Genomic DNA, 21753 nt, shown 5'->3' with positions numbered 1-21753 from the left:
GGGGACTCCCAGGCTCTTTCTGCCGAGGTCAGGAAACGCTTTGGATGGGGTCATGGGCAGGGCGGGGCCGCGGTGCACGGGGCGGGGCGGCGCGTGTCCAGGAGCGGCTGTGTATGAGGTCCCGGAGCTCCGCCTTCAGATGCAAGTTAACGATCTCACACTCCGCCCTTCTCAGTCGGGACAGCAAATAAAGCATGAGTGGGTGGACCAGGTGTGGACCAAGTGTGGAGGGTGTAGCTCAGAGCCCCCCCCCCACTCCTTTGTGATGCTGAGAAGCGCGGGCACGGAGCGCGTCTCCGCACGGTGTGTCCCGCGCGACTGCGCCCCGTCAGGCACTTTGGTGGCCACCGAGGCCTCTGCTGGAGGGAAATCCTCTTGTCCCCGCACTCGGACATGCTGTCAGCTCTGCGTCCCCGTCCCCAGCCTCACGCCAGGAGCCGCGAGCCTGTGCCTGCTTTCCTGTCGACCACAGGGCCTCAGAGGGAGCCCCTGGGTGGTTAGAGACGAGGACCCTCCCGTCTGCGCAGCGCCTCGTCTGTGACCTTAGGCTCTGCCTTAAAACTGAGAACTAGCAAAAAAGAAAACGAAACAAGTCCTGGCAGCAAATGCCCAGCTGGACGAAGAGGAAGAGAGAAGGCGACCCAGCCGAGTCTGGCCCCAGCAGCGACCGCTCTACGAGCCAGGCCCCCTTCCCTGGCCCGGTTCCCCTGGAAGCTGGTTCCCGTCCTTCCCTGGAGGAGGAGACTGCCCACCGCGGGCAGGGCGGCGGGGGTTCCCGCTGAGCCTCCTGCTGCTTGGCTGGTGCCCCCCCCCCCCGCCCGTTCACCACCGTTTGCAGGGAGATAAGCTGCCTTTTGTTAAGATGCAGGGGTGAGGATTTTGTTTAAAGGCGCTTTGTGAGAAATTGGTTTTGGTTTTCCTGCGAATGTTTGTCCACGTCCAGGGTGTGCTCCGTGGCACAGAGGAGGGCCCCGAGGAGCAGATCACAGTTACAGCCATGAAATGAGCTAACCTCGGGTCAAGAAGTGTAAATAAATATCCAGGCCCATGGCCTAGACCAGCCCTGAAACGACTGAATTACACATAAAGACTTCATTCAAGCCTTTCAGGACAAGATTGCAAAACCCCAAGTTTGCAGAGCCGCGAAGGGAGTCCAGTAAACAAACGCTGGGACAACACGGGCCCCGCGGCCCCCGCCTGCCTGACCGCTGGCCTCAGCTGGTTCCCAGTCCACAGCAGTGTCCAGGGTTTAGAACAAGATGTTTTGGGGAAGAATAAGAAACACTGATTTTAATCAGCCCGGGGGAAGGCAGGCAGCAGCGATGCTGCTTCTCCCGCAGCCTGTCCTGACGTCGGGGTGGGGGCCGTCTGGCTGCCCCCAGGCTCAGAGTCTGGACGCGCCTGTCCACCCCGGGCCGGTGGTTTCCAGAGACCCTCTAAGACGCCACTGGTCGAGATGCTTTGCTGGGGAGACGCCAGAGGACAAGACTCAGAGATTCTCATGGAGTTTGGGCAAATCTTAGAAATTAGGAAAGGACGTCTGAGGATTGGGCGGCAGGAAGAGGAAGATGGGATTTAAAGTATCTTGGGTCGTCATTGTGTTTGCTTAGGATTTGGGGTCACATCTTTAATCATAAGTTCAAGCTCTGTTCCGAGGACTTGGTCGGTGTTCAGTGTCTCAGGAATGGCTTTGTAAATGTTGACGGGGTGGGAAAGAAATGGTTCTGGAAAAAGGTCCATAAGCGAGTCTGTCACTGGATGTAAAGCGCATGTGTGGTTCATCCAGGCGACCCCTCATGGGTGCCGAGCCCGCCCCTCCTGGGCCTCTGTGGATGGTGACCCCTCCCCTGCTTCCCCGGGGAACCGTGTCCTGTGCTGCCTGCAGGGCCAAGGGGGGCAGGGGGTGCCCTGGGCAGCAGCTCAGCCTCAAGTGGGATGGGGGGGTGCTTCAGTCCGCGTCACCCTCGGGGAAGCAGCGCTGCGGTCGGAGCCCGCTGGGCTGCTGGCATTAACAGCTGAGGGTTGTGTCCTTGAAGTGAAATTAGAGCGAGAACTAAGGGTCTTCTGATCCACGTTTGAAGAATTAGAGACCATGCTTTCAGAAGTCCGCACAGAGCCCGCTGCCGCTCACGGGGTGTCCCACTTCCTGAAAGGTTATAACTCACGGCTTCTTGAAACACCGGTTTTGCATTTCTCATTTACTTCTCAACCGTTGATTTTGGAAAACAATATTGGAGAGAGAAATTTAAACGGATGTAAAGTATGGAAGAGTTTGTATTTGTGTCTAAAGATTTGTGATGTCACGTGCATACGTATTTAACTGAAATTTAAGACATTATCTGCGTGTCTGTCCGTCGGTCTGCCCATGTGTTTGTCCGTCTGGCTGTCTGTCTCACATACATACGCTCAAATGTGTTTGTAAAATGTAATTCTCAACCATTTAAACACAGCCAAACGATTTCACCAGTCACAGGCAAAAACGAGAAAGAGAGAGAGACGTTTAGCGTAAACTTTTATTTAGGAGCCATTTGGAACGTAGCCAGAGTTGCACCAATGCCCCGTTCAAACGTGTCCACGTGTCACAGCAACAGCCTTTACCGGGAAGGTGTGGAACCCAGGCCCACTTCATCCTCGTCGTGGCTCTTCACCACCTCTGATCTGGAGCAGTGTCTCTGTGTTGCCTTGACTTTTGGGGCCTTGACATTTAAAAAGAATGACTGCTAGTCATTTTCTAGAATTCCCCTCCGTTTGGGGTGATCCAGAGTTCCCTCGTGATTAGACCTGGTTTGCACATATTTTGGCCGGAATACCAAAGCAATGGTCCTATCCGGGGGCAGTCGATGTTGATTTTTCTCGTTCCCAGTGGCGGTGAGTTTGGCCACGTAGTTGAGAAGCTCTCTGCCAGCTTCCTCCCTTCTGGCTCTCTTTGTAGTGCTAAGTGTTTGGTGTGGAGGTGCCTTTGAAACTACTTAAAGTCTCACGCCTCGCACACTGATGTTTCTTGCCAGGATAGCCGACAGGCGGGGGGTCTTTTTAATTCTTCCTGCATTTAGTAGCTGCTGTTCTGCTGCAAGGGAGTGCTTCCTCTTTCGTGTAAGGTTTTTATTACGAAGGTGAGACCACACGGACTCCTGTTTCAGTCCGAGGGTTGTAGTTCATCACCATCACTTTTGTTCTGATGTTCAGATTGGCCCCCGTTTGGCCACTGAGAGCCCCGTCAAGGCGGCTTCTGCGTCCTTGCCAAACGCCCGCACTTCCGCTCACCTTGTGCTTTCCCGGCCCTGCCCCCAGCCAGCCGCGTCTCCAGGGAGCCTGGTGCCCTTCAGGTGGAGAATTACATTTGGGGCCAAGAGCTGGGATTGGGGGTCGTCCTTGTCACCAGGGGTGACGGTGTGCAGACCCTTTTTGTGGGTGGCGTCACAGAGCCTCCACACACGCGTGTGTGTGCACGCGCTCATCGTACCCTTCCTGCGTTTGTCAGCTTGTGTTGGAACCCATGAGCTATGCTGATGCCTCACCTTTCAGGTTTTACGAGCCGTGTCTACATTGATAAACTGTCTCAATGAAAATTTCACACAATGTGATGGAAAACTTGTCACCCAGTGAAGAAGCCCTCTCGTGGGTGTCATGGGTGGGAAGTTTAAGAAGGAGAAGCTCATGACAGAGTTTTTCTCCTGTCTTTTGTTACATTATGTACATTGAAAACCCCTCAACATTATTGTGGTTAGACAGTTAGGGCGTGGTTGCCGTGCGGACGAGGGTCGTTGGCGGGGGTGTCTCAAGAAAGGGGAGGGTCTGCAGTCGTGGGGCGGGTGACAGCGAGCAGGGCCAGGCCTGAAGGACCTCGGGGTGTGCTCGGGTTTCTATGGAAACACAACATTTGTCTCCACAGTGTTTATGATTTTAAAGATTTTATGATCTAATTTGCTAACACCGTCGGGAGGTAGCCAGTGTTACGTACACACACAGGAGAGGGGAAGGCCTTTCTGAATCACAGACACATAAACGCACTACATGGAGAGAGAGAGACAGCTTAGAGCTTCAGTCTGAAATCTAGTCTGGAATCAAGGACAAACACAGACTTACAAATCCCGCTGGCCCACACTGGAGAGCTGTCGGTTCCCAGTGGGTGGGGGTCCTTCCCGGTCACCCTGAGCACAACATTGGGTGCTAGACCCCCTTTGGGTCTCCGGACCACCTGTCAGGATGGACACCAAGAGCCCTGAAGCCCGTGACCTGGGGGGGCATGGGGGCTCGGGGACACGAGAGGTCGGATCCAGGTCGAGAAGCTGGAACTGGGGGGCAGGGTCATGGGGCAGTCAGGGGGCGATTCCACACGGCTAGGGCAGCAGGGAGGCAGGGGGGCGGATATCTGTGGAGGAAGGTGGACATGGTCCTGGTGTGAGAAGGGGGCAGGTCTCACCGAGTCCCCAGGGGAGGAAGGAGGAGAGGCGGCTCCAATCAGGACACGGGGTGCTGTCGTGGATCCGTGTCCTGGAACACAAAAGCGGGAGGCATTTCTGAGGTGCCTCCAGGAGATGATGCCTGACGCTGTCATTATCTTCCAAACAAGGAAGACGTGGTAAAAGTGGAAGTCATCTTCATGCTAAGTCAAGACTTCAACATTTTTCATTGATCCTTGAATTCTTTGCGATGTTATAAACTACTTGTGATTAATCCTCTTGTGTGAGAATAGAAACAGAATTTGGAAAAGTACTCACTGAATCCGCAACAGCAGTTTCTCTGTTGAAACAATATTGTCATTTATTGAGAAATTTGTTGCCTTGAGGGAAAGGATCACAATCTGATGCAAAGCTGTGACTCCCCATTGCTAGATCTGGAGTCAGCCCTTCTTCTGGGTAATGAGAGTCTGAACTACTTTACATCATCCCCAAGAGACCCCACAGCCCAGCACTCAGCACAGCTCAGACCTTCAAAGGAAAACCACATCTCATAGTACGTACATTTCTGGGCATACATTTAGCTATTCAGAAGTGAACCTGACTTCGTAAGTAGCAAGGTCGTTTTTCCACAATATAACTTCCCCACCAGAAAGCTTTTCCTCATTATTTTTCCTTAAGGGATTTCGTAACCAGATTAAATTATAGAAGCTCTTGATTTTGGGCAGCTGAACCTCTTCTGGATAAGAGGTTACATTAGAGGAACTCACAGGGAGAGACGTGGAAGGACGAATTCTGGGAAAGGGACCGTCTGAGGGCAGTGTCTGGGTTTAGAAAGGAAAGCATTTGTGAACCATTGGACCCATAAACAGCACTGAAACCGTTCAGGAATAGTTTCTCCATTGAGATTCGTGTGCCAACGAGGGGCAGTAAGTGCCCTTGCCCAGGGGCTGTCACCAGAGCTACAAGTGGCCATTGTGGAGTATGGGGAGCCCTGACGCAGCCAGCTCCACTCTGGTGGCCTCCCTGGAGGGCTGGCGCGATCCTCAGAGCTCTGTGGGACCAGCATCATCGTTTCAGTAAGGACGCAGAGCCTCAGGGCTTGGAGGCGACCCGGCCCAGGTTCCTGGGCCCAGTGCAGGTGTCAGGGTGCAGCTTCTTACCCCCAGCCCAGAGCTCTTCCCACCCCTGGGAGTTTGCCTGTGGGAGGAAGACCTCTGATGTTTGAAATGAGACATTGTAACTGAAGATTTAAAGGAAAGTTTGAAGTAATGAAGAAAGAGATCTCTGCCTTTCCCAGTGAGTGGGACGGGCAGCAGCTGTTACACTAGAGCAGAGAAGCAGGGATGGCGTTTCTTTATCTAGAAGAAGCGTGGCTCATCAGCGCCCAAGAGGCAAAGTCACCTGGCCAGCTGGGTGGCAGGTGTGGCAGGTGTGAGGGTGCAGACACTGTAGACCCCGGGCTGCCTGCCTGTCTTAACTACAGACCTTGGTGTGGCGTGGGGAGACCAGGTGCAGATCAGGGAGTGGGCGGGGCTTACAGTCTGGAGGGAGCTCCTGTACTGTGATTTGGTGGGAAGGACCTGGCCGGGCAGAACAGCAGCCGTAGGATGGCAGGCGTGACGACCGCAGTGGGCTCTGGGCGCAGGGGCTGTCCAGGCTGGCCCTGGTGGGCGAGGGCGGGTGGAGTAGCCCCGAGAGTGAGAGCCCTTTAGAGGAGGGGTCGGGGGTGGGTGTGCCAGGCGTTGGGCTGCCCCCAGAACAGGGTGCAGCACGTTGAGGACCCCGTCCTGCATGGCCCTGGGTGTTCCTCCTGCACACGCCCTGGGTGCAGCCTGACTGCACCGCCCGCTGCTTCCCTCCCACTCCTCCCGTGAGTCCAGAGTTGCCAGGCGTCCCAGCGGTGCCCAGGACCCCGCGCGGCCGCGGCGCCCCCCGGGTGCCTCCGCGCCCTTCACGCGCGCGGCTCGCAGCTGTAACCGCAGGAAGGAGGTGCAGGTTTGGGTCTTAGCAAGGCTAAAGGACATTGTTTGGCCAGTTCTTACCTGCTTTGTCCTTCTCTCTTTTCCACTTGTCCTACTGGCGGCAAATCTACAGTGTGTAGGCAGAAGAATCACCTTCCAAATGGTTGTGATGGGGATGGTGCCCCTGAGTCCCGCCGCCTGGGGATCAGTGTGAACGAGGCCATCGCTGGTCTTCCTAGGAGTGCAGGGTGGACAGGAAATGCCCCCACACTCTTCCAGGGAAGGAACCGGGTCGACGGCTGAACACCTACCTGGGTCTCGGCAGCCCTCAGGTAATGGGGAACTAAAACCTCTTGTTTTCTCTCTAGAGGCTTCCTTATAAAACTTTGTTACCTCTCATGCTGGCTGATCGTCGATGGTCGGAGAAGACCTTCACGGACACAACCAACCCAGTGTTGGGCCTGAGCTGTTAGGATTTCATAACTTCCTGCAGCGCCCTTTCCGGGGGCTTCCCAGCAGAACACTGTGACCTGACTGCGGTCAGTTAGACTCACTTGTTCGTGCATGCCCACTTTTTATTTTCCTTTACATGTGCCCGGGGAGGGGGCACAAGGCCAGGTCATGCAGTCTCCCCCTCCCCCTCCCTCCGGCTGACGCTTCCGCTTTCCCTATGAATATATTTTTCTCAGTATTACTTTCCATTTAGATTTTTCATTAAATTTTTTTTTCTTTTTCTTTCTTTTAAAAATGTATCTTTCCTTTGACTCTTCTGGAGTACTTTACAGAGGAAAGCCAGGGAAACAGCAACATCTGTCAACAGGTCTTGAGTTCTGAAGAATTTACTTTTCTTTCTTTCCTAAAATTTTATTGAAAGGACAATAGCAACGCTGATGATTTATGAGAAAAATACACGGATCACTTTTGGTGAAGGTTCCCATAGCCTCCTGCTTGATAAAGCTGTGGGGTGAAGCTCTGTGCAGGAGAATGTTTTGTTAGTAACCGAGAGTCAGAATTAAAGGGCTGAGTTGATCCTGAGGAGAATCCAGCTTTATTTTTCCTTCTTCTCCCCGCCCCCCATGAAGAGTTCATTCATTATAGCGCTTCTTTGTAAAGTGATCTTTGTGTTCTTTTGAGCTTGAAATTATACTCGAATGTTCTTCTGGAATGTTTTCATTTTCCTTTAAAATAATAAATTTATTGACTCTCTGGAACTAAACTAAATTAGGCAGCATGGCTGGGGGGCGGGGGAGGGGCAGGGGGGCAAGCTGGATGTCGCGCCGGCCCTGGGGTTGTTGTTGCCGTAGTGAAGGCCCTGCCCCTGCTGGTGCTGCTTGGATGGGCTGCTTCAAACACCCCAAAGCTCCCTCAGCAGCTGTGACGTGGCCTAGTCCACCCTTCAACCTCTGATGCGTTAGCTTTTTCCTCTGCGAAATGGGGATAATAATGATATCTAATCCACGGGATTGTTGGATCCGAAATAAATGCCCAGCATCTGATGAGCGCTCAGAGCTCACGGCTGTTTATTGAAGCGTGGCGGGGGTGCACCTGCACGGTTCACCAGGGAGCCACACCCGTCATGGCAGGAAAACATGGCCTGTTCCATTCCATTCTAAGGTTATGCTATGTTATTCCAGAAAACCAGGGTCTGGCCGAGATGAGATCTTCTGCTGTGTGTGAAGGTAGAAAACGACAGGGAACCCGAGAACCGTGCCTGTGATGAAGGGAGGGGCTGCCTTCAAAATGCCCTACGTCACCTGTGTCACCTCCATCTCCTGCGACACCTGCGTGGTCCCCTGGCAGCCCAGCTGGCCCCTGAGGGTGTTTGCGCCCCACTGGGTGAATCCAGATGCTCTAGCGGGGGCTGGAGTTACTGGGCAGGGCCAGGTGTGTCCACGCCTGAGTCCCCATGGCCAGGGCTGGCCGCGGTCCTCCCCTCCGTGGACAGCAATGTTGCCCGTCTCCAGCAGTGTACCTGGAGGGGAACCGGAAACCCCTCTCTGTTGTGCCTCTTCTCCCGAGACATCCGAACGTCAGAGGGTGAGGGATCAATCTGTTTAAGCTCACCCTCTAGTGTACACAGAGATTAAATAGTGCACAGAACGTACACCGGCCTTTCCAGCTAAAATAGATTTTAATATTTACAATGTTTGTCATGGAAGTTAGGATATAGGAATATTATGGAAGCAAATGTTAAACATCTTCAACATCAGCTTCTGTGCCTCTTTGCAGATGAGGTTCTGTTACAAGCTGGCAACTTTACAGCTGCTCCTGTGAGCCGCCCATCGCCCCGGATGACCTCTCTCAAGGCACCATTCGCCTCTGGCCCCGATGCTCCGTGGGCGCCTCATGACTCACAGGGCTACACCTCGGCCACTGTGATGTCACTTTTAGGTCCCATTCTCAGGAGGTGTGGCCTAATTGGGAAGACAAGTAGGTGAGCCTGGTGACACAGAAGTATTACAGGAACAAAGTTCGGGGAAATGGTGGACATCACCGGGAGGGGACCACCAGGGGGACGTGCCGGGAGCTGGGGGTGGAGTTTGGGGCAGGGATGCTGGCGAGGGGGCCATACCATTCCCGTCCCCACATCGTTCTGCCTCACTTGTGTGCCATCTTGTCCAGTGACAGGTGCAGGACACAGGAAGGGACCTGTTGGTGCCAGCACCCTGATGCTACCCTGCACCTGGGACTGAGCAGTACGGCCCTGACGCCCAGGCTTCTCGGGAGGGGCAGGAGGCCAGGTCAGTGTGGAGAGGCTGTGCTTTGCTCCCTCCTGCCGGGAAGATTAAAGGGCAAGGTAAATGCTGAAGTTCTCCAGGCCACGAACGCACCACCTGTTGTTAACACAGTTCCACCTCTGAGCTTCCAGACAACGTTCCCGTCTTCGGCGGCCAATGGAATGTGTCACCAACATGGGAACCATGTTATGTGTTTTATTGTAATGAGAAAACCTTCTGTTTCCCCAGAGAGTCCCAGGGAAACTGACAGAGATACAGTTTGTCTTTCCATTTGTGTGTCATCTTCAGTTTCTTTCTTTAGTGTTTCGTCAGTTTTCCTAGTACAGGTCTTTTACCGCCTTAGTTAGATTTATTCCCAGGTATTTTATTCTCTTTGGTGCAACTGTAAATGGGATTCTTTTCTTAATTTCTCTTTCTGATAGTTCATTGTGTATAGAAACACAACAGATCTCTTGATATTAAGTTTGTATCCTGCAACTTTACCAAGTTCATTGACGAGTCCTGATAGTTTTTTGGTGGCATCTTTGGGATTTTCTATATATAGTAAGTACCATGTCATCTGCAAATAGTGACACTTTAAATTCTTCCTTTCCAGTTTGGATTCCTTTTATTTCTTTTTCTTCTCTGATTGCTATGGCTGGGACTCCCAATACTAATTTGAGTAAAAGTGGCCCACTGTCATCACTTTTACTCCATATCACTGGAAGTTCTAGCCACAGAAGCCAGACGAGACAGGCTTTCTGTCAAGTTGTTTTCCAAAAAGGTGCTACCATTTTACAATCCCACAGGTAGTGCGCGAGGCCCAGCTTCCCCACACCCTCACCTACACCTGTCATTGTCTGCCTTATTGATTTACCATCTTTGTGGTGTGAAATGATACCTCATTATGATTTCAATTTATATTTTTCTTATGACTAATCATGTTGAGCATCTTTTTTTTTTACATGTGCTTATTGGCTGTTTGCTTATTTTCTTTAGAGGAATATCTACTCAAACTTGTCTTGTTACTATTTAGATTCGAGAGTTCCCGACTTCAGCTGCCAATGGACCGTCTCATCAACTTGGAAACCATGTTATGTAAGTAAATATATATAAATCCTTGATATAAGTGCCTTATCACATTCAGGATTTGGAAATATTTTCTCTCTCTGTGGGCTGTCTTTTCACTTTTTGGCACACAAATGCTTTTGAAGCACGAGAGTTTTCAATTTTGATGAAGTTCAATGTACTTATTTTTTCTTTGTCACTCGTGCTTTTGGCATTATATCCAAGTCACAGACATCACAAGGAAAGAAAGGAACCACAGGCCTAACCAAGGTCATGAAGACTTGCTCCTCTGTTTTATTCTAGGAGTTTTGTAGTGTTAGCTCTCACATGTAGGTGTGTGATCCATTCTGAGACGATTTTTGTGTGTTGTGATGTAGAGGTCCTAGTCCATTTTTTTGATGTGTATATTCAGTTCCAGCAGCAGTTGTTGAAAGGACTATTTATTCCCCCATTTAATTGTCTTGGCACCATGTCAAAAAACATTTGACCAAAAAACCCCACAAAAAAAACAAAAAACCCCAAAACCCAATTGACCATAGTTGTATGGGTCAAATTTTGCTTTCTCAATTCTATTCCATTATTCTATATGTCTACTATGCCAATATCACACTTGCTTCGTTATTGTAGCTTTGCAGTACGTTTTAAAATCAGGAAGTGTGATACTTTTAACTTTGTTCTACTTTTTCAATACTCTTTTGGCTATATTGCATCCCTTGCTTTGACATATACATTTTATGGTGAACTTGTCAATTTCTTCAAGAATCAAGCCGGGATTTTGTTGGGTATTGCAGTGAGTCTGCGGGTCCATCGTTTTACTTTAAATTTATTGGTATTTTTGAATCTGAAGTGTGTCTCTTGCAGGCAGCATATAATTGGATCATGTTTTTTTTATTTCACTCTACCAGTGTCTTTCTTATGATTGGCATGTGTAATCTATTTGCATTTAATGCAGTTAATAATAAGGTAGACTTTACAGCTTCCATTTTGCTATTTATTTTCTTTATGTGTTATGTGCTTTTTGCTCTTTTTCTCCATTAATTTTAATTATTCACACAGTTTAAAACCACTTAGTCCAGAAATGTACCAACTTAATTTCAAAAGAATACAAAAACTTTGCTCCAATATAACTATATGTCTTCCATTCTCCTTTGTGCTATTACTGTCATATAAATTACATCTTTATACATTACAAGCCCATCAACACATTTTAGTAATTATTGCTTTATACAATTATCTTTTAAATCGTATGGTAAAGAAAAGAGTTACAAACAAAAATATATTTACACTGTCTTTTTAAAAATTTATTTATTTTTTGGCTGTGTTGGGTCTTTGTTGCTGTGCACGGGCTTTCTCTAGTTGCGGCGAGCAGGGGCTGCTCTTTGTTGCGGTGCATGGGCTTCTCACTGTGGTGGCTTCTCCTGTTGCGGAGCACGGGCTTTAGGTGCGCGGGCTTCTGTAGTTGTGGCACGTGGGGCCAGTAGTTGTGGCTCACGGGCTCTAGAGCACAGGCTCAGTAGTTGTGGCACACGGGCTTAGTTGCTCCGCAGCATGTGGGATCTTCCCGGACCAGGGCTTGAACCCGTATTCCCTGCATTGGCAGGCAGATTCTTTACCACTGCACCACCAGGGAAGTCCCTACAATGTCTTTTATATTTACCAGTGTAGTTGACTTTTAATGTGCTCTTTTTTTCTTAATATGCCTTTGAGTTACCATCTCATGTCTTTTCATTTCAGCTTGAAACACTTCTTTTAGTATTTCTTGTAAGGCGGGACTGCTAGTGACAAATTCTCTCATTTATTGTTTATCTGGGAATGTCTTAATTTCTCCTTCATTTTTGAGGAATAGTTTTGCAGATGGAATTGAGTTTGCTAACTAGCTGATCTTAAAAAGGGTTGTTCTGAGCTGTCTGTGTGGTCCCCATGTAATCACACGGGTCCTTAAAAGTGGGTGAGGAGTAAAGAGAAGGTTGCGTGATGTGATGTAGGAAGGACCCAAACCTGCACTGCTGGCCTTGAGGATGGAGGGGCCGTGAGCCAAGGATGAGGGCAACCTGACCACAGATGGTCCCTAGATCCTGCAGAGAGAAATGCAGTGCTCCCACCATCTTGATTTTAACCCAGTGAGACCCGTGTCAAACTTCTGACCCGCAGAAATGTAAGATGATAAATTTGTGCAGTTTTAAGGCACTGGGTACGTGGTAATTTATTACAGAAGCAATAAGAAACGAATACAAGGGAGACTGGAATAGGCCAAGTTAAAACGCCACAAAGCTCACTGTTTTTACTGAAATTCAGCCATTTTTCTTGAATAAACACTCCCTGGATTGTTGTAATCCTTTGGATAATTTCCAGAGTTCTGAAAAGGTTGAGTTTGCACTTTTTCCCAGTGTTCTTGTTGCTTTTATGAAAGAGTGGATCTTTGGAGGTTCCTGTTGGCCTTTCCATAATTGCTTTTATCAGGATAACAGTTTTAAAGTGGTGTTTGTTGAAGTGCTAGGAGGTCTGCAAGAAGTTTACAAAGGGCATTCGTTATAGGAGGTAAAGGATGATCAAGTGAGACTCCAGGCCTTTATCCAAAAACTAACTTAAAGCAACTCTGTTTTTATCTGTTTAACACACTGGGCTTCCATTTAAATTTTGTTTGAGCAGTTTTTTGTTAATTGAAAACAAACAAACAAATTTGAAAACCCTGCTCTATCCTCTTTCCCCATCTTTTCACTCACTCCTTGTAACCACAAATGAGACATGTTAAAAAGTTGTAGGACAGTCACTTCCTCTGCGGTGGCTGAGCTAGCTCACGGTGAGCTCTAAGCAGAGCTGCTGACAGCTGGCTCCAGATACGGGGATGCGGATACAAACAGGTCATCCCATGGAGCTGCCAGTCAGCATGACGGAGACGAAACTAGGATGTGCTAGGGTGAGAAATACCGACCTGAGTTGAAGCGGCGAGATAATAGCGTGAGAAAAACAACAACTCCGAGATGTCAGGAACAATGGTCACATCCTACAAAATTCTAAAACCAGAGTCACTCACACGTGGAATGTTAGGGCTAATGGGTCCACAGAGGTCATGTGGTCCAGCCCCCAGGTTGCAGAACGAGGTGTGTGTTTTTAAGTCCATAATGAGTGGTGGTTTAACACAGCTCCACGAATTCCTGGAATGATTACAAAGAACCAGGCCAGAGTCCATGGTGAGGTGGAGAGCCTGCAGCTGAGGGTCTCGGGCAGGACAGGAGGGCTGAAGGCACCGCCCTGGAAGCAGATGTCTGTGACCAGGAGAAATATGGGACTGTGGCATTGTGGTCCATGAATTTCACCCTCAAACCTATTTAAATTCCATTTCTAATCAGCAGCTGTGTGACCTTGGGGCAACATAATTTAACATCTCTGAGCCTTGTTTTACTATTCTGAAAAGAAAGCAATACCTGTCTCTCAGGAGCAGGTGGGATAACACGTAGAAGTCTGGGCTGGGCACACAGTAGGGCTTCCTTTTCCGGTTGGATGATGTTTTGGTCAAAAATCCAATCACCGAAATTAGTGTCTGCTAGAAGAAGTGATGTGACATCATCTATGGTATCTATATATCTAGCCATTCCATTCAGGTAATAACTTCTGGATGGATTTCAGAGGAGTCTTTTATTTTCATAAGAATTAAGAGTTCGACTATCTGAAAAGATCACTGAAATAAGGTGTAAAAAAATCAATAAACAAGCCAATGATTCTCCTTCTCAACACGAGCCCAGGTGATGTTGGCTGGTTGATGCTTCCTGTGCTCACAGGGCTTCTCAACTGTGCCCTGCACCACCTTAGGGACACCTGGCAACGCACGGAGACACTTTTGGTTGTCGCAGCAGGGCAGGGGGTGAGCCTTCAGTGCTCAGGGCAGCCCCTCAACAAGGAGTTCTCTGGCCTGGAGCATCAGGAGAGCTGCTGTGAAGAAACCCAACCCCAGGGTCACCTAAGTTAATGGGACTGAGCGCCCGTATCACATGGTCCTCTTTGCTCCAACCCCCAGGCCTTTCCACCTGCAGCATCTTGAGCTCTCTGGACACCTGGGGAATCTATCAAACGCTCTGCCCCTCCGCCCTCCTGCAGCAGGTTGCTGAATTGGCTCATTAATTGACTCCGATTGTCTAGACAGCAAAACACCTCCTCGGGCCAGACCCACAGCCCCGTTAGGACTGGGGGCAGATCACCATCCCGCCAGCTTCTCTGTCCTCAGTTGGTGTAACATGATTGGGGTGGCTGGCTGGAGTAGGGAGGGGCCAGAGTCCTTGTCATCGGGGCTACAGGTCATAGGGAAGGGGTGGCTAGTGGTGAGGGGTTACTTTCTTCCTTTCCTGCGACACCTTCTCCTCCCAGCAGACGGGGACGAGCGAGGAACCGGATCTTTCAGCAGGTCTGGCACGTCCGTTCCGTGTCCCAGGTCAGCGCCTGCTGGGGCAGAAGCTCCATGACGCGCTCCCGTCCCACGTGGACACTGGGGGCCGGCGGGGGCTGTAGGCAGGGAGACGCCGACCTCGAAGAGCTGGGGGTGGGAGCTGAGGGGAGGGAGGTCAGGCCTCGCGCGGCAGGAATGTCCCCGTCGGGGAGTCGTGCGAGGACATCGCCCACGTCCCCCGAGGGGCCCCCGGGGAGGCACGCGCGGGCCGTCTGAAGAACACAGGGGCCCGGCCCGTTGGTGCCCAGTACCTCGTCCCGTTCCCCAAACGGCGGAGGGGCGCAGAGGCAGGAGGGAGCCGCTCAGACGACACACGTGAGCCCGGCCTGCGGCTCTCCCGAGGCCGCGGCTCCCAGAGCTTCCGATTCCTGGCGGCGGCGCCGCCCAGCTCCCCGCGCGCAGGCGCCGCTGCGTCTCAGTAGGACGGGGTCTCCAAGCCGCAGCAGGAGGGTCCCGCCGCCCGGGCCCCACCGAAGGGCGGGGGCTGCCCCGGGAGCGAAGACGGGTGGGGTCAGGCCGCTGCAGGGGGCGGGGCTTCGGCTGGGCTCTGCAACACGCTTGCTGGATTGAACGAAAGAGCAGCGGAGCGAGGGGCTGAGCGCGCGCCCCTCTCCCGCCTCACCTGCCTGGGCGGCGGCCGAGGGGGGCGGATGCCCTTCTCTGCAGAACCTCCCGCTTCGCCTGTCTCGCCCTCACCCCCACTGTTCCCTGAAACAGGTCCGCGAGGAGCCCCCTCCCAGGACATTCCAGGGAATGTCCTGCTTTTGAAGGAATTTTAAGATTTCCTGTAATTCCAGCCATAAACCTGCTTCCCCATGGAGACTACGGCACCAGAAAAAGCTTCTTTATCTGGACGACAGAAAGCCTCGGGCTCCCCAGGGGACGCGGCTTCTCTTTCAGTTGTAGGGGTCACAGGGGACGTGAACTTGGTTAAGAACCACCGAACAGAGCGAGGTTCTCTCAGGAGGAGAAAGTCCAGGAGAACAGCTGCCTGTTCACAGCAAATACGTTCCTGAGAGATTGTCTCAAAGAAGAACGCAAAGTATTATTTTCTGGCGTGAAGCCTTTGGACCACTGCCCAGATTTTCCGTAAAAGGTGTTTCTTTTTCAGTCTTAATCATTAGAACGGGAAGCACGTCTATTAGCAGCTCGTAGAGTTGTTGACACCGAGGCGACTGCGACTCCTTCTTTCAGCCTAGAGGACGTGTCCCTGACTTGGGAGTCGCACGTTCTAGGATGCGGGGTCGGGGTGGGTAAACCTTAGCTCTTCCGAAGAGCAGACACCAGGGCGTTGGGAAGGATCTAAGGGGACCCTCACTCTGTCTCCAAACGCACAGGGAACCTTGTTGAAAACGTGGGCCCCGGGATGCCCCCCGACTCGAGACTCCGGGTTGCGTCCTCTGCTGAAATGCTCTGGGATTCGTCTTTTGAACAAGCTCCCAGGCCTGTGTCCCAGGTGGTACAGAGCCACCCAGGGAGGAGCCTGGAAGGCCCACGGCCTCACCCGACACCTTGCTTTACGTGGACATCGCTGCGGGCTGGGACGCCAGGCCATCGTGAGGGGACAGTCCATCCTCAGACCCGGCACGCTGCTCATTGTTTCATCCTGCCTCCCAGGAAGATTCCGTCTCATTTGTATTTTGAGGAGAAGAAGCTTAAAGCAGAATTTGAAGAAAGTTCCCAAGCTGATAACTTTGCAAAGAAGAATTTTTTTTTTTTTTGCGTTACACGGGCCTCTCACTGTTGTGGCCTCTCCCGTTGCGGACCACAGGCTCCGGACGCGCAGGCTCAGCGGCCATGGCTCACGGGCCCAGCCGCTCCGCGGCATGGGGGATCTTCCCGGACCGGGGCACGAACCCGTGTCCCCTGCATCGGCAGGCGGACTCCCACCCACTGCGCCACCAGGGAAGCCCGAAGAAGAAGAATTTTTTAAACATAACTGTGATGCGCCGATTGAAGGCCTGCACTGATTCCTTGCAGGTTGGCAGCAGAGACCGGGTGGGGGGACTGCATCCCACCCACTGCAGGGCGGCCTTGGGGCCCCTCGGAGGCTGCATCCTGGACCAACTAACCTGTCCGGCCAGCACAGGGCCCGTCGGAGGGCCGCCCTTCAGACTCCCCCAGAGGCAGGCCTGTTGCTGCAGCGCTGCCGGCGGCAGTGGAGTCAAGACCCTGACTGGGCTCGGGCTGGGCTTTGTACCCGCCTTTCTGTTCTGAAATGACTTTTCTCCCTGCTGGTTTGGTCTTAATTCTGAAAATCGACATTTTCAACAGCAGAGGACAAAATAGGAAGAACAAAATATAAACAGTTACTATACTGGGCAAAGACGTTATTCTGGCGAGACTTAAATCAGAAGTTAGTTATCGTTTTTAGAAAGCTGAGAAAAGTGGCTTTGACGGGAGAAGCTAACAGCAGTTTAGTTCGTTCCCTTCCTGAAGGCTCAGTCAAAACCTGCAGGACGTCGGCTGTGTGAACACTGGTGCCCCTGATGAACCGGAGCGTCCACCGGCCAAAGAGCAGGCGCGGCCAGGCCCCCGGAAGGGGCCTGCGAGGGTCTCTCCGTCCCCGCCGGGTCCCACAGCAGCCCGCCCCGCTTCTCACGGGGTCTGGATCTTTCCGGAGTGACCACCTGCTGGGCCGGCCTCCCTCTCAGCCCCATCAGCCTCAGCTCAGGATGCAGGGCCCGACTAGGCTGCTGCTCTGATCTGGGCCCAGCGGCCAGGGATGGGGGCGCCGTGCCTGCCCCCTCCTTTCGCTGCGGTAGCGCTTTGCTAACAGCCGGTATCTCGAAGTGTGGCAGAGCCGAGATTCGAGAATGATTCATAAAAAGAATCCCAGCCTGGGGCCGGTTCCCGTGGGAGTCCTGCGCTGTGTGGGAAAGTACGGGGTGCCGGGCAGGGAGGGGTGTGAGGACCTGGCGGCAGCGAGGTCCAGACCCTTTCTCGGCCGTCCTTGAATCTTGTCATCAAAAACGTTGGGGAACGTCCAAGCTGGGTATATCCAACACGTATCACATTCAACATGTTGCAAGACAGGCACACAGAGGGGCTTTGGGAGCATTGTGGCAATCCATCCTTTAGAGACGGCTGTGTGCTTTAAGAATGAGTTTTTAGGGCTTCCCTGGTGGCGCAGTGGTTGAGAGTCCGCCTGCCGATGCAGGGGACACGGGTTCGTGCCCCGGTCTGGGAAGATCCCACATGCCGCGGAGCGGCTGGGCCCGTGAGCCATGGCCGCTGAGCCTGCACGTCCAGAGCCTGTGCTCCGCAGCGGGAGAGGCCACAACAGTGAGAGGCCCGTGTACAGGAAAAAAAAGAAAAAAGAAAAAAAGACAAAAAGAAAGAGTTTTTAAAGTTGCCATCAGGATGTGCCAGAAAACGGGCAGTGGTGGAAATTTGTTTTATTTTATATTAAACATTTTTTATATTTAAAAATATATTTTAAATTTCAGCTGTTTGGTTCTTACTGTGAGATTTGGAACCTAGAGGGTGGTTCTCTGAATAAAGATACTTTCCTGAGTTCCTAATTTCAGCTTTGCTTTCACTTAGTTGTAATGCATGTACTGGCAGAAATAACAGATGTTGATTAATTTTTATAAAAGAAATTAAACTGATTTTGCTTTCCTCTAAAGGCTTAGAATGATATTAAAACGTGGCTTACTATCCTCTGCACTTAAATAATAATACTTTATCGTCAGTGGGGAGCACTGCCTTGATCTGTCGTATGCGTCTGGCTTTTGTTTTAAATTAATTTTGATTATGAGCTATGTGGGAAAGATCTAATTTTTTTCTCTATCTACTGTTCTGAATCCATCTTACTGACACTCTATAAATAAAACTGAATGCTGGGCCAATACCAGTGGAATTGCCATGTAAAACAATCCCAGATCTCCTCTTACCTTAGCCTGGTTCCAGGGATAAACATCCTGGTTCACGTCCAAGTCTGTTCTCTCCTTTTTTGTGGCAACAGACTCTTCACACATACATTTAAAGCGCGGGGTGTTTATTTATGCTAAGGTTTGGGGGAGTGCGTGGACGTGGGGGTCCCACTTGGCCCCGTGAGGGGTCCTCAGGGGAGCAGAGGGCCCCTCAGCCCAGCCCTCGGCCTACAGTCCTTGCCACACAGCAGATGCCCAGTAATATTTGTGGAGCAATTAGATGTAACGGTTGATGATTTCGTCCTGCAGTCTGTCAGGTGATGGAGAAGTCGGGAACTTTGGGAAAAGTGGCTTAGTGAGCAGGCGGCTGGGGGCTCAGGTCTCTGCCTCTGCTCCCCCCCTCCCAGGTGCCCCGCTAGAGGAGGATTTCAAAGTGCTATTGAAGCCAACCTTAGTCTCTTTCTCTTTAAATAGCATGTACCTGTATGTGTATGTATACAGGTATGTCTATAACATATGTGTAATGAAATAATATGCCCTATTTGCGTATTGCCTCTTGGAAAAGCCCCCCACGAGGGACACAAGGGAAGTCAGGGGCACAGCAGCCAGGGACCCGCTTTCTTTCAGGCCCCAGGTTCTTCGGTTGAGGCTCATTAAAAAAATCCACATGGACGACTTGGTTACTTTAGAAACTTAAAAAGGCTCAGGTTGCCTGCTCCTATGATCCTACTTTTCAAAAAAAAAAAAATGCCCTAAAGAAAATAGGATGGTCTAACCATCAAGTTTTTTGTTGCGTTGCTATGTATTTTCTCATTCTATGAAACAGTATTAAATGTGATTGCTTTTATGCACTGCGATTAATTAGGCATCTTGACCCAATAGGCGTCATTTCTCAGGACGGACTCAGGCTGCGAGCCCAGCTTCCCTGCCTGTTGATAGCGTGAGAACGTTTCCCGGGGTGTTGGGCTGGGAGCCTCACCTGCTGTGCGCGCGTCACCTGGTGGCCGAGGCCCAGAGGTGGGGGAACCTGTTTATCGGGTGAGCTTCTAGGCAGGTGTGGACCATGCTTTTCCCACGAAGCCGGCCCGGTCTGTGCAGGTGGATAATTAGTTCACAGGGTTGAATCTGGCTTCGGCACCTGCCAGGCTTTGAACTCTCGCTTCCCGAGGGCCTCTTGTCCTGGGATCAGACGCAGCGGAGGCTCTGTCCCCCGTGACTGTTTAACGAACTCACAGGTCCAAACACCTTCTAGAAATGTTCTGCGGAGGATGGAGCCAGGATGAGACGAAGGCCTCTGCCCTCCCAGGGCATCTGTGCTGCTCCGAGGAGGGGCCCGGCCTCAGGTGGTCCCAGCCTGTGCACGCGTGCGGCTGTCCTCGTGGCCCATGAGGCATCTGTTTGTCCTGTGAAAATGCAGAAGAGTGTGGGGAGAGCTCCCTGTTTGGGGAGCCTTTTTGCTCTCTTCCAAACTCGTGTTGCCGGGACAAGGGGTCAGCTCTGGGTCGTTGGGGCCTCTGAGCTGGCCCGTGATGGAGAGGACGAGGCTTTGCCTTGAGAACCCACGCTTCTGGGGCTTCCAGGGGGTCTCAGCGAGAAAGACGACGCCCAGCGCCAGCCGGAATGCCCCGTCCCAGACACAGTCGGCCTCCGGTGGTTGGGGCCCTGGCTGCCCTGGGCTGAGGGATGCAGGTGGGGAGGGCGGAGCCTCTGGGGCCTCGCGGGGCCTCGCGGGCACTCGGGCTGCTGGTGCGTTTGGTTATTATGTTCCAACGTGTGTTGGAGAAGAGGACCCAAGTGAGATAACGTGACACCTTTGCAGGTGAACATCGGCTGAGACCCTTTTGTGTGTAGAGTGTGAATTCCTTCATCACCCGGCTTTCCTGTGATGGCTACGTGATCTGTGTACGCCGATCGGGTCCCAACAAGCTGGCTGGGAAGTAGCCCGGGACAGAGCTCCTCCTCAAACCAAGTGTCTGGGGGCTTGGGTCCTTATCTTGTTTTGTTTTGGTTACACCGTGTTCTGTTTTTTAATAGCTGTGCTCTTGTGAGAAAAGCTGACATTTACCGAGGTCCTGGGCTTCTACAAAGCACCATTAAATGAATTATCTTATTAAAATCTCATAAGGAAACCCACGGAATAAGTACTTTTTAATTTCCCTGTTCTACGGGTGAAGGAACCTAGGCTACGGGACTTCGATGGCCCAAGGCCACAGAGCCGACTCGTCTGGGCCAGACCCCACGTCGGGCTCAGCTCCCAGGGGCTCAGGCTGGGCCAGCCAGCCAACGAGGGGGGCTGCCCAGTGACGACCCAGCTGGTTGGTGCCTCCCGGCCTCCTTTTCTACTCAAACAAACTAAATTTCAAACAGATATATGTTGGGTGTATTTGATGCACATTTCTGTTCCTCTTCATATTTATCTCCATTTCTTCGTGAGACCCTGACGGAGGAGGCTGATTCCTGGTGAGAAGGAGCCCGTGCCCGGAGCAGAGCGTCCTGAAACCTCGGGTTTGGTTTTCCCGGGAGCGGGTGCAGAAGCCTTGCTCTGGGGTGGCTGCAGCTGCAGAATTGTCCCCGTCCCCCTCTTCCTGTCCCCTCCCTGCCAAACACACTTGCTGAAGCCCTAACTCCCGGGTGACGGCATGTGGACATAACTTCCCCCTGGAGATGGTCTCTCCAGATGCATCGTGGGGGTGAGGCTTCGACAGTGGGCTTGGAGGAGGGACACACGTTCCGTCCATCGCGTGCTCCTTAGGCTCTAAGTAGGTGGCTTGCTGAGGATCTGGGTTGGGTTCAGTAAGTCTCGCTCAGCAAACGTGTATGAAGCAGCCCACATGCCAGGCGAGGTATCGGGTAGCAGGCAGACGAGGGGAGAAGGCCGGTCCTCCCCGAGCTCATCCCCAGCAGTGGCCCCGTCGGACCACAGGCAGAGCTCGCCTCAGGCAGGTCAGTGATTCCCGGCCCCCCAAGCCCTGCCTACCCTTTAGAGAGGAGCTGGTCATCTGTCCTTTTATAGAAGAGGCCCGGGTGGTTTGGGCCCACGCATGTGGGGTGTTTCCAGGCTGACTTAGGGTCAGGGTCAGCAGCCTTCGACGAGTCCTGTAGTTTTAACCACGAGCCACGTGTCAGGGCAGAGCCCTCAGCACAGAACCAGGAAGCCCAGGTTTACTTACTCGTCAGCTCTGTGACTTGGGCCAAGGACTGAATCAGCCCGAACATCTGTGTCCTCACGTGTTAAGTGGGGACAGAACACCTATCAGGAGGCAGTTTGGGTCAAGCGGGGCCTGGCGC

At 51.9% G+C, this 21753-nt stretch overlaps 1 long non-coding RNA gene across 1 annotated transcript in view; it reads left to right on the top strand.

Moving 5' to 3' along the window:
• Positions 1-20587, top strand: part of LOC137210468 (uncharacterized) — a 56276-nt gene extending 35689 nt beyond the window's left edge. The window contains exons 3-7 of the long non-coding RNA XR_010936557.1: positions 6498-6696; positions 8594-8798; positions 8987-9161; positions 10118-10179; positions 20285-20587. This is a non-coding gene — a long non-coding RNA (uncharacterized lncRNA). The remainder of the gene's footprint in view (positions 1-6497; positions 6697-8593; positions 8799-8986; positions 9162-10117; positions 10180-20284) is intronic.
• The last annotated feature ends 1166 nt before the right edge of the window (positions 20588-21753 follow it).

Source organism: Pseudorca crassidens, chromosome 17, assembly GCF_039906515.1.
Source record: "Pseudorca crassidens isolate mPseCra1 chromosome 17, mPseCra1.hap1, whole genome shotgun sequence".
Taxonomy (NCBI): Eukaryota; Metazoa; Chordata; class Mammalia; order Artiodactyla; family Delphinidae; genus Pseudorca; species Pseudorca crassidens.
Note: the sequence above shows the minus strand (reverse complement) of the source record. Positions and strands in the feature narration are given on the sequence as shown.